Source organism: Neopelma chrysocephalum, unplaced genomic scaffold, assembly GCF_003984885.1.
Source record: "Neopelma chrysocephalum unplaced genomic scaffold, ASM398488v2 Primary Assembly neopelma1_86, whole genome shotgun sequence".
NCBI lineage: Eukaryota > Metazoa > Chordata > Aves > Passeriformes > Pipridae > Neopelma > Neopelma chrysocephalum.
The window spans coordinates 5,616,290-5,629,101 of record NW_020897748.1 but is presented as its reverse complement, the minus strand read 5'-3'; the positions used below and the strand labels follow the sequence as shown (position 1 = coordinate 5,629,101).

The 12,812-nt window shown below is 41.8% G+C and overlaps 1 long non-coding RNA gene across 2 annotated transcripts; it reads left to right on the top strand.

The window, feature by feature from the left end:
* Nucleotides 1-387: 387 nt before the first annotated feature.
* LOC113971909 lies at nucleotides 388-12,109 on the top strand. Of its 2 annotated transcripts, none has more exons than XR_003535701.1 (4): nucleotides 388-484; nucleotides 4,234-4,344; nucleotides 7,966-8,053; nucleotides 11,267-12,109. It is a non-coding gene; the product is annotated as an uncharacterized LOC113971909 (long non-coding RNA). The 2 variants fall into 2 exon arrangements; XR_003535700.1 differs by lacking the exon at nucleotides 388-484 and adding an exon at nucleotides 3,785-4,058.
* Nucleotides 12,110-12,812: the final 703 nt, after the last annotated feature.

Below are 12,812 nucleotides of genomic sequence, written 5' to 3'. Positions count from 1 at the left end.
CACTGTATGTGTGATTAATTTTGTTCTTTTGTATTATGATGGAGTGTGTTTTCTTTGCTCCACTTCTCTTGGTCTGTTTGATTTCCCATTAATTTTGAAGTCCCCATTGTAAGCTTGAAGTAAATTGTGCTCTTCAGTGTTTGCTGAATTGGGGATTAGTGGCACCTTTCAGGTCTGAGCCTTATTGTGGAGCTGAAACAGACGCTAAATGGTAAAATGCAGATATTGTCTCAGTCCCTCTGAGTTTTGCATTATCATGACATGAAAATGATATTATGATAATATCATTATGATGATATTAGCATAAAACAGCCTTATGCAAAGGGATGAATTTGTTATTGTACTTATCCTCTGCTTCTCAACATAGGAAATTGTTTTTCAGAAGTAAGCTTCCCACAGAAGATTGCATTTGATGGATTTACTCCAGAAATTTGGCCAAGATAAATTTTGAAAGTGAAGTCATAATTTATACATGAAATTTCAGGTACAAGATCTTTTTTCAAGCTTCGTTGCTGTTTAAAAGTTAAGTAAAGGTTTGTGCTTGATTAATTTAACTCTGATGATTGACTTTTGGGCTGAACACTGAAGAAAAAAAGAGAGAGTGTCTTAGGGTGACATATATGTTTATTTAAAAAACCCCCAAAAAATACACCCAAAATTTAGGGCTAAACCCAAAACCAACAAGACACCTCAGATAAGTTTGGAGAAAGATTTTGGTTCCATTATCCTGTTGGAGTGCATCATTCCATGTATGGGATAAGCTGGTTGAACAGCCTGCATATCCTGCAGGTTTCCTGAGAAATCAAGGAAAAATATATACAGAGCAATTTGCTGCTGGGTGGAATGGCACCAGAGAGCCCTTAGTATCAGGTCTTTACTTGTGAGAGGAACTCCAGATAAAGGGGATGAAGTTCTGGTGCAGCAGCATGTGAGGTCTGCTTGGATGACCTTGGTACAGCTCCCTGCTGTCCTCCAGACCCCTTCCACAAGGCAGGGTGAAGGAGGTCACTGGAAGGCAGGTGATAGTGCATCCCTTGATGTCTGCAGCTCTCATACTACCAGCCCACCTCAGAAGCAAGGCATCAAGAGCAGTGTTGCGTCTGCATTACCACCAGTTTTCCACTGTACAGTGTAGTGGTCTCCCTGCTCAGCACATTGGCTACTGTCAATCCCTTTCCAAGAGACTCAACTCCTTTATAACTCCTTTATAACTCCAAATGGATGGAAGAGTTGCAGCACCTAGAAGGACTCCAGGATACAATCCTGAGCCAAGTTAGGAGTCTAACTATGCTTTTTCCTTCCTGCTGTTGTGCTTTGGCCTCTTTCTAGGCTAATGCCTATATTCCAAGAATAAGTGGGCTGGTACATACCACTCATGTATTATTAAGGGGAAATACAGCTGTGTAGATTAGAAAAACTTCTCTAGTGAGTGTCTGTTAAGATGGGGAGGTGAGCTGTGTGCCTGACTCCTAGATTCCTTATGCTGCTTCAGGTAAGCCTGTGTATGTGGGAGGTGAGACTGCTGAGCTACAAGTGCATGAACTCACTTTGCCCTGGGGATGGGCTGCAGTCCCCACCAGCCTGTCCTCCTGCTCTTTAGGGCAAGGAACAAGTGAAGTGCATGTTGCCTGATTTCAGCTTCACCTCTTCCACCTATTTGAGCCAACCTTTGAAAGTGTTTAATTTTCCTGATGTCACACCTTCTGAGTACTGATTGACTAAAGAGAAAAATGACAGGCGAATATGCTCCACATAATTTATGGGAAAGTAACACAGAAGTAACAAAAGCCAGGTTTTTTCCTGTGTTTTTTGTTACCATAAAATGGGACTGGATGGGAATCCAGTACACTTAGTAAAGAGTACACTTTAGTAATTCCCAGATACTAATGAGAAACAATCCAGCAGCTTGTGGTACTTAAGATTTCAGGAAAAGCAACAAATGACTTTGACTTCTTCTCATCCACATCAACAAGACCACAAACCACTGATCTCCTAAAAAATGGTGCATCCAGAAAACCTACTAGATGGTTTTATGAAGGAGTCATTGTTTTTCAAAACAAAATGAATATGGAAGGGACATTTTTTGGCAAATAATTACATCTGTAATGGAAAACATACTGGCTCATTAAACTACACTCTTAATCTTCCTCATTTATTTATCAGCTTTTGATGGAGTAGAGTCTGGGATTTATATTCTGTCCAGTGTCTCACAGAGCTTTTGTCCAGTAAAAAAGGTCATCTGTAAATCTCACATAGGCAAGCATAACATTTTCCTACCATAACATCATCTTTAAAAAAAAAAAAAAGGACACAGCATTAAAAGTTAAAAGCTGCTGTAAAGCTAAGAAAATACATTTGTTCAGCTGAGCCCACATTAAGCTTGATTTGCTTCATTTGGAAACAGCTGAAACTGGGTAATCTTGATCTTGTAGTGAGAAATATCAATTTAACATGTAGTTGGTGTGCTAAGGGCTGCCCTGTTCTAATTAAAAATCCACTGTGTTTTTATGGTGGTATTCTGGAGGGTGTCTTGATTTGCTGATGAATGCTGACAGGACTATTAAAGCTGTGAAACAACATCGCTTGAACGTGGCACAAAATGAAAGAAAAAGCACTGCTATGCTGCTCTTGGGTGTTATTATCCTGATTAAAATTGGAGCCAAAGTGAAAATCATCCCTGGGCAATGCATTTATTTATTTATGTATGTATGTATGTATGTATGTATGTATGTATCCTTTCAAATGACTTCATGGTATTGGTAGCTGGATGTTTCCTGACAGGAACCCCTAAGGCATTGTGGTTTAGTGAAGGAGCATTTCTTATTAACCCCTCTTGCCTCTGCCTAGAAGCACAGATGAAGAATAAGTGAGGCTGCTGTGTGACAGTATGAATATGCAATACTAGGAGTTGGACAGGACCCTGACTGTTAATGTTTCCTGACACTCTTGTTTATTAAAAATCCTTTTCTCAGCACAGTTTTGAGAGGCATGTCAGCAGGCCTTTGCAATTCAATAGGAAAAGAGTCACCCATATAGAACATAGCTTTTCATTTGTTCCCTTAAATTGCCTGTGACAAGCTGAAAATACCTATTTTACCTTTTGTGCCATGTATTCAAAAATCTAGGAGTCACTCAAATGCTGACTTGAACCACAAGCTAGGCAGCCAAGCCAGAGCCTTACCAGCTTGAGGTTTTGGGGGCAAGTCAAGCATCTCTTACGTCCTTCTGTGTGAGATGTGGGAACAGGCAGATTAGAAATGAAGTAAACTTCTTTGCATAAGGTCCAAACAATGCTTTTATTTTTTATGCATGATTATAGGGTGATTTTAATTAACCTTTCTCCTGTCCTCAGCCAGCACATGAACAGAATGCATTGCAGGGTTGAGCATGGGCAGAGAACTGGGCGTGCCTGGGGAGCTGGAGGCAAAGAAGGATGCTGGCTGGAGATGGGGCTGGCATCACGAGTGGATGGTACCTTCAGCCCTGAGGGGAGGGGGCCTCCTCCAAGCCTTGTAAGGAATGAGACAACTAGGTTCACCTGATGACCAATGTAGAAGTGGGAACAAATAAGCACTTATTTTCCGTCCAGTCAAGATATCAATAAAATTAACTGAGGCATAAAGGGGTGGGATGAAAAAGACTATTTATTGGTCTATACACCAGTGCCCCTGACCTCGTAATAAATGTTTGCATTGCTGTCACTGGATGCTACCCATAGAACTCACATGCCTGGAATGCAAAGGGCCCTGAATGTAACCTATTTAGGAAGAGTCAAGAGGGGAGGGGGAATGGCAGGCCACATAAAATGCACTGTTGTCTCTCTTTGAGTCACTGGGCATCCTCTTCCTTCCCCTCTTCTCCTCTCCTGTTTCCCCTCCCCCCAACCCCCCACCAAGTTTGCACTCTGTTTTTAGAGGAGTTGTGGTTGGAGAATGTGATGCCAGGAGAAAATAGCTGCTTTGGTCCCAGCAACTGATGAGTTTCCCTGGAGTGTGCAAGCCTGTGGTGGTGTGCAAGCATGGAATGCCACGTGCAAGCATGGAATGCCCTTCACTCAGGTACTGGCACCAGACAGAAGGTTGCCCCTGTAGACAGGAACTCCTGTCTGGCATAGCTGGTTGGGACTGGGTTCAGTGTTTCAGCGCAGTGGAGGTATGGACAGGCAGTGGCTTTATCCATAATGTCTCCTGATACTTTGAGAAAAGAATTTGTGTGTGTTGCTTGTTATTGTAGATTCCTGTGTAGAAGGGTGTAGAAGATGGGCATACAGCATACATCATGCATACTCATCTCTTTGAAGGAGCTGCTGAAGCCTGAAGATGACATAGAATCTGGCTCTGCGAGGTATTATGTCAAGTAGCTGCACGTGGGAAAGGGTCTGGTAACATCTCTTGCATTTCTTTGTTCCTGCATGGTTCACATGAGGTCATGAAAATTACAGCAAATGCTTTTCTGTGAAAAAACAGGAGATGCTTGTGATTAGCTTTCAACAGAATTCATAAAATTACTGTAGTAGGGTTTTCTAATGCCTCCCTATACTGTGTGCTGGAATGAAAAAACCCATAAGATGCTGGAAGTTTCAATTTGAATGATGTGCTAGGTCTCCCATTCTGTCAACACTAAAATATTCTAGACTTTTCCAGATACTGAATTTTAAACAATTAAACAGAACTGAACAGTATAACAGATTTAATCATAGTGGATAGAAAGGAAATAATCACAGAACTATATGCCAAAATTAGATCACAAGAAGGGATGCACCACTACGTGGAGATAGAATAAACTCTAGAACATGTAAGAAATAAGAAGTCCAAAAGCCTGATAATAGAAATTAAAAAAATGAGTAATTGGAATTGAGGAATAAATTGAGCCAAAACCAGTAGGAAAGATACTTGGAAGTGTTGGCCACTGAGATGAGAAATGGAAGAAGTGTCAGTTATAATGGAGGAAAATAGAAGTGTTAAGCAAATATAGCAACCACCCTAGTAGCAAAAAGAGGCTTAAGAGAGAATATCTGGAGGAAGCACAAACAGTCAAAGACGTAAGTACAAGACAGGACTATAAAGTGTCCCTGTGCACCCCCACTGGGACATTGACACAATCAAATACTTCCATAAAGTGTCTGTACGCTAATGCACACAGTAGGGGGAACAAACAGGAGCAACTAGAGATTTGTGTGCAGGCACAGGGCTTTGACCTCATTGCGATTATGGAGACATGGTGGGACAGCTCCCATGACTGGAATGTTGTCATGATGGGCTACATGCTTTTCAGGGAAGACAGATCTGGAAGATGCCCTGGTGGAGTGGCCCTCTGTGTGAGACAACATTTGGAATGTATTGAGCTCTGTCTTGGAGTGGATGATGAGCAAGTAGAGAGCTTATGGGTTAGGATTAAAGGGCAGACTAAGTAAGGGTGACGCTGTTGTGGGTATTTGCTACAGGCTGCCGGATCAGGAGGAGGAACTGGATGAGGCCTTCTGTAGGGAGCTTGAACTAGTCTCAGGAAGTGGTTCTTGTGGGGGACTTTAACTACCCTGACATCTGTGGGAGAAGCAACACAGTGAAGCACAAACAGTCCATGAGGTTCCTCAAAAGCATTGATGACAATGTCCTGTCACAGGTGATGGAGGATTCCACAAGGAATGGTGTGCTCCTTGACCTCATACTAACAAACAGGGAAGGTGTTGTTGGAGATGTGAAGGTTGGGTGCAGCCTTGGCTGCAGTGACTATGGGATTGTGAAGTTCAGTATTGGGCAAGGAGGAAGCAGGGCAGAAAGCAAGCTTACAACCATGGACTTCAGGAGACCTCACTTTAGTGTCTTTGGGGATCCTGAAAAAATCCTCTGGAAACAGGCCTTGAAGGGAAGAGGGGTCAAGACGGTTGATATTTAAGGATCACTTCCTCCAGGTTCAAGAACAATGTATCCTGATGAGCAAGAAATTGGGCAAAGGGAGAAAGAGACCTGTGTGGATGAATAAAGAACCCTGCCATTATTCAGGCATAAGCAGGAAATACACAGGAGATGGAAGCAGGATCAGGGAACCTGGAATGGATATAGAGAGGTCTTCAGAGTAAGAAGTGAGACAAGAAAGTTCAAGGCCCATCTGGAATTAAATGTGGTCAAGGATGTCAAGGGAACCAAGACAGGCTTTTCCAAATATATCAGTAACAACAGGAAAAAAAAGGATAATGCAGGCCCATCACTAAATGGAGGGGGTACCCTCTGTTACCATCCCTGGTAACAGAGGACACAGAGAAGACAGAGTTACTGAAAGCCTTCTTTGCATTGGTCTGCACTGGCAAGGCCAGCCCTCAGAAATTTATGACCCAGGAGACCAGGGTAAAGGAATGTTGGAAGACTTTCCTTTGGTCAAGGAGGATTGGGTTAAAGAACACCTAGGAAAACTTGACACTCAGAAGTCCATGTATCCTGAGGGGATGCATCCATGAGTGCTCAGAGAGCTGGTGGATACCACAGTTGAGGCAGCTCACGATCATCTTTGAAAGGTCATGGAGATCATGAGAGGGGCCTGAGGACTGGAAAAAAGCAAATGTCACCCCAGTGTTCAAACATGGGCAAGAAGGAGGTCCCAGAGAACTGCTGGCCCATCAGCTTCACCTCAGTCCCTGGAAAGGTGATGGAGCACTTCAATCTGGTGGTCATCTCTATCCACGTGGATGACAGGAAAGTGGTCAGAGTAGTCAGCATGGATTCACTAAAGGGAAATCATGCTTGACCAACTTGATTGCCTTCTATGATGAAACAGCTACCTGGAAGGATGAAGGGAGAGCAGTGGATATTGTCTACCTCTTCAGCAAGGCCTTTGACATTATCTCTCAAAACATCCTCACAGGCAAACTAAGGAAATGTGGACTGGGTGAGTGGACAATGAGGTGGACAGTGAGGTGGGTTGAGAACTGGCTGAACAGCAGATCGCAGAGGATCATTATCACTGGCACGGGGTCTCGTTGGAGACCTATCATTAGTGGTGTCCCCCAAGGTTCAATACTGGGCCCAGTATTGTTGAACTTATTAATCAATGATTTGGATGACAGGGCAGATGCCTCCTCAGCAAGTTCACTGACAACACAAAGCTGGGAGGAGTGGTCAATACTCCAGAGGGCTGTGCAGCCCCTCAGAAGGACCTCAATGCATTGGGGAGATGGACACTCACTGAAGGTATTCAAGAACTGTCTGGACACAATCCTGTGTCATGTGCTCTAGGAAGACTCTGAGGTTGAGCGGGGAGGTTGGACCAGATGCCTCACTGTGGTCCCTTCCAGCCTTACCCATTCTGTGATTCTGTGAAATACTTCTGTTATGTATTTGGGGAAAAGCCATGGGAATTAGTCATATTACATGCTGATCCTGATACTGAAACACTTTCCATTCCAACATTTCTCGAAAGATTTAAACAGCAGGTGCTAAAGCTAGACATTTTAAAATTGGGACATCTAGATAATTTGCATCTGAGAGTTTTATAAGAGCTTGGCGAAGAGGTCTTTGGGTGATTAATGGCACTTTTCAATAAATCTTGGAACAGTACTAAGTTTTAGAGGACACAGCAAAAATTAAAGACATGCCATAATAAGAGGGGTAAAATTGCAGCCCTTTACCTTTTAAGCCTTTTAACTTTATACTGATCATGTAAAAAAACCCCATAATTTGGATAAAATTCTCATTACATAAAGAATGGAGGAAGTTAATATAATTAGTTTCAAACCCACAGTTTTCAGGGAAAATCTCTGAAACTAACCTGTCATTCAGCATGTTTTTTCTTATATTGAAAATTTGTTTGAAAAGCAAGTCTTGTAAAATGTTCGATAATGTACTCTGTAGCATTTTAATCAAGAGCAATGTAATTTACTCCCTGAAGTGTACTAAATTGATTAGATGTCATAATATTATAATAAATTCATCACCACTTCTGAATATTTTTAGTTGCATCTTATCATTCTAGGTCTTGTCTTCTTCAATTTTTTGAACTAAAGATCTGAAGGGAAATCATTGCAGAAAAGGTTTGCAACCAATGTGGAGACTGGGGAGGGGTAAGTAACAGAAACAGGCAGCTAATAAAGAAAGGGATAGGACTTCTGAATCAAGCACACCACTAAAGGTTATGCCATACTTCCGGAAAACCAGAAAATGAGCCTTTCTTGTGGGATAGACAGCTCTGACTTGTTAAAAGTAACTCTCTACAGGATTCTGTCAGGCAAAGTAATCTAAATAAGCTGATCAGATCCTTCAGTGTACAAAGAGGGAATCACAGGAAGGTACAGGGAGATCAGAAGTGGTGAAAGATTAGATCTTCTGGTGAAAGACTCATGGGGTTCAATCTGATTATTTTAATAAAAAAGAAAGTTAGAATTTAAGGTATAGATTTGGGGTACTCTTATTACATAGAATTGGTAATTATTTTGCATGAAAGCCCTAGTTAACCGATGCTAAGAGTTAGAGCTCTGGTACCATATGAGACAAAACAACCTTAAGCTGCAGGCTGACAGTTTTGGAGTAGAAATAAGATTCAAATATTTTTAGAGAGTGGTTTTAACTGTTTGAGCTATATTACATGAATATGGCACATTTTCTTCAGTGGACACATTAAAATCAGAATTTTTAGAAGAAGATATGGTGTCATTCAAACAATTATTTTAGGAAAATTTTATGTGTTATCTTTATAGAGAAGGTCAAAGCAGAAGAACATATCAAACTGCACTGGTGTAATAAATTATTAATCTACTGGATGAATAGCTGAGTTTGTAATGCTGTCTGGAAGGCTGGAACTGGTAGGGAAGAATGTGGAGAAAGGAAAGAAAAGCTAACGAATGTGGAGAGGCAAAGAGAGTATATCTGTTCTGAGTAGGAGACTGGATGAAAGGTTTTGGATCAACTGAGGTTATGCTGCATGCCAGTGACCACCAGAGTATGCTGTGAAGCTTTGAATGGACATGTGCTTCCCACATATTGCTGGTCTTCCTTGTCTAGAGAAAATCTGCAAATTGTTCTAGGCCTTTCCATGTCCGATCCCATCTTGGTCCAGTTCTGTTGGAATGGGTACATATCATTCTTGCACTGGGGCCTTCTTCCCCCATGTCCCTCATGTCACAAGGCAGAGCATTGATTTTGAAGCCTTCATTTCCACAAACACTAGCTAATGGGACTACTACAAGTTACTTACCCTTTTCTCTCTCTGTTAAAAGCCCAAGCTAGCAAACAGTCAACCAACCTTTCCCCAGCCTTAATCACTCACATAATTTTTCTTGAAAGAACTGCACTTAAAGCTGAAAAAACAGTTGCTAAAAAACTTGGAAGTACAGAGAATAATTTGTCTCCCTTGAATTTGTGTGAAATGAGGCAACCCATAGTCATCCGTTCCCACCGATCTTCACATTCTTCTCCAATTAAGAGGCCAAGAACACCACACAGTGCTCAAGGTGAGGCCTCACGAACACTGTTACAGCGAGACAGTCAGCTCTGTTGACCAGCTGTTGATGCTGAGTTTGATGCACTCCAGGAGGTGTTTGTCCTCTGGGATGCCTGGGCATGCTGCTGACTCCAACTGAGTCTGCTGCTGACCAGCATCTCCAGATCCCTTCCTGTAGGCTGTTCTCCAGCCACCTCATCCCAGGTGCAGAATCCGACATTCAGACTTGTTAAATTTCATGCCATTAATCATTGTCCAAAGCTACAAGCTATCTAGATACCTCCACAAGACATCTTGTCCTTCAAGAGAGTCATTGACACCTCCTAATTTGGTATCACCAGCAAACTTGCTAATGGTGCATTCAACTCCTACATCCACATCCTTAATAAATATATTGAACAGAACTGGCTCTGGGATTGATATCTGAGGAACACTGCTGGGACAGTTCACCAGACAGATGTAGCCCCATTCACTACAACCCTTTGAGCTCTGCCCTTCTGCCCAGCTTACAATGAACCCACTCATCCCACAGCTGGACAATTTATCCTGAAGGATGCTGTGAGTTATCTGACCCTGAGATTAGCTCAGAGCATGGTGCTAATAACACCAAAGTTGTGGGTTCAATCCCTGGATGGGCCATTCATTTGAGAGGTGGACTCGATGCTCCTTATGGGTCCCTTCCAACTCAGAGTATTCTGTGATTCTGTGACAGTATCAAAAGCCTTGCTATAATTCAGAAAAACTGTATCCATAGCCTTCCCCTCATCCACTGGGTGGGTGACCTTATCATAGAAAGATAATCAAATTAGTTAAAAGAGTCTTTCCCTTTGTGAGCCCATGTTGACTGTGCCTGATGATTGAGTTATTCTTTAAATACTTTTCAAAGAGCAGTTCAGTTTACCCTTATGCAACTCTTGCTGTCCACGGGAAGCCATCTGTGCTACCTACAACACTTTGAACATGCAGTTGTGCTGATCTTGGCTGGGACAGAGTTAATTTCTTTCATAGGAGCTAGTATGGGGCTGTGTTTTGGACTTGTGCTGAAAACAGTGTTGATAACTCTGGGATGTTTTTGTTATTGCTGACCAGTGCTTACACAGCATCAAAGCCTTTTCTGCTTCTCATGTCTCCCCCAAATGAGTAGGCTGGGCATGCACAAGTCGTTGGGAGGGGACACAGCTGGGACAGCTGATTCCAACTGACCGAAGGGATATCCCAGACCATATGGTGTCATGTTCAGTGTATAAAGCTGGGAGAAGAAGAAGGAAAGGGAGGATGTTCAGAGTGATGGCAATTGTCTTCCTAAGTTGCTGTTACATGTGATGGGGCCCTGCCCTCCTGGAGATGGCTGAACACCTGGCTGCCCATGGGAAACAATGAATTAATTCCTTGCTTTGCTTTGCTTGCCTGCACAGCTTTTGCTTTACCCATTAAATTGTCTTTATTCTTGCCCATGAGTTTTCTCACTTATTACTCTTCCAATTCTTTCCCCTATCCCACTATGGGAGAGTGAGTGAGCGGCTGCATGGGGTTGAGCTGCTGGCTGGGATTAAACCATGACAACAGCTCATAAGAAAATTGTAAATATATTGCTAGGGATATATATTTAGATATTAATGAGAAAAATAGAAGCCTCAAGCTCTCTTTAAGAATCAAAGATTTGTTAATTATGTCTGTTTTCTTCTTCTGTGATATAGTATCAAAATTATTAATCAAACTATTCTAAATAGATTGATTAAATATTCCTATGCCATAGCTGTTTTGTGAACAATAATTTTAGAATCTTTTGGTTTTCTCCTATTAAGAGTTGGGTTTTCCTTCCCTATATCTTTGACAGATATTATCAGTGGATCCTATTCCCAGTAAGGATATGACAGTAGATCCTAGGAGTCTTTCTGGAACCCTAGGAGATGAGATGTTGCCAAGAAATGCAGCCACAGATGAAAGTGGCTGCACTCATCATCACAGATGATTCGCCCACAGCTCCCATGAGAATCAACAGCTCAAAGTGGTTTTTTTTAATATATATTTTTTTATATGCTTATGAATTTTTTTTGTTTGTTTTGATGGAGTGTCCACTTGCCCAACCTCTTTTTCTAATGCTTTCTTTTATGATTAAAGTGCCCCTTTTCTGCAAAGGTTAATTCACAACTCCTGGGCTTTCCACTGAAATGATTTTCCTATTGGCAAAAGGGAAGGTAACACTGAAAACACTTCTCTGCAAAACAAGCTCTGTGTTACAAAACTACAAGCCCAGTATATTAACTTCAAAATGTTTTCCCTGGAATTTTCAGGCAAACCAACACTTCTTAGGAACAGAGAAACGCTCCCAAAGTGCCACAGGACCAAGGTGCTGAAGTCTGATGCCAGGGATAAAGAGGTGCTGGGACAATACAGCAGGAGGTTCCATATACATGCACCTATATCAGCATCAATCAGCAAAGTGAAACTGCCTTTGGAGATTATTTAGACAGGTCTGTGCTGTGCCTTACAATGCTGAGTTTATAGAAAGGCTCAGCCAGAAAAGCACTCTACACCCAGATATCATAACAAAAGTGACATTCAGAATAGTAAAATAAATATTTAATTTCTTCATCTTCCCATATCCATCTCAGACATCCAGCTAACTCTAATAATACTTTACACTATAATACTTTACAAATACAACTATTCCAAATTAATAGAATTGTTTTGATAGATACTCGTGAGTTCATTTTACACTCTTTGCCCACTGATGGCTTTCCAGCTATGGGACAGAGTGTTAGGCGTTTTTTTGCCTGCTGTAAATGTATCAAACCTAAAAGCCATAGTAGCTTTTGAAACACTAACAATATCACTCAGTGCTTATATTACCCTTTACATCTTCAGAGTCTTTTATGAACAGACATGAATGAAATACGGTAATAGATTTATTGTATTGCAAACCTGCTTTGCTATTCCTCCAGCTGCTTCAGCAGGTCTCATGCTGGTGTCTTTGAGAACAACACATTGATATTTCAGATGACTAACCACTGAAACTGGGCTGAGGAGAGTTATGATTTCCCCTGTATCTCCCTCAAAGGCGGGTTAGACATTACACATAAAAATTTTGGAAAGACTCTGCCAGCAGATGTGTACTCAACATGGTCAGGTGCCGTGTACTCGAGAGGGCCCTCCTCCTTCTGCTGTCACCTGTTCTTGGACTGTCTTTGGGTGCCAGCCAGCATCTTTTAGCTTGGTAGAGTGTCCAGAGCAGTCTTGATGCATGGCTTGGAGCTTGTAGGAGTGTAGATACAAGTTACTATAAATTGTCATCAAGGAGGACTTTTCCAGATGCTAATAGTGGGAAAAATCATAGTGCCTTACACAGAGGGGAACACCCACATGGTTTGTACCCCACTTTG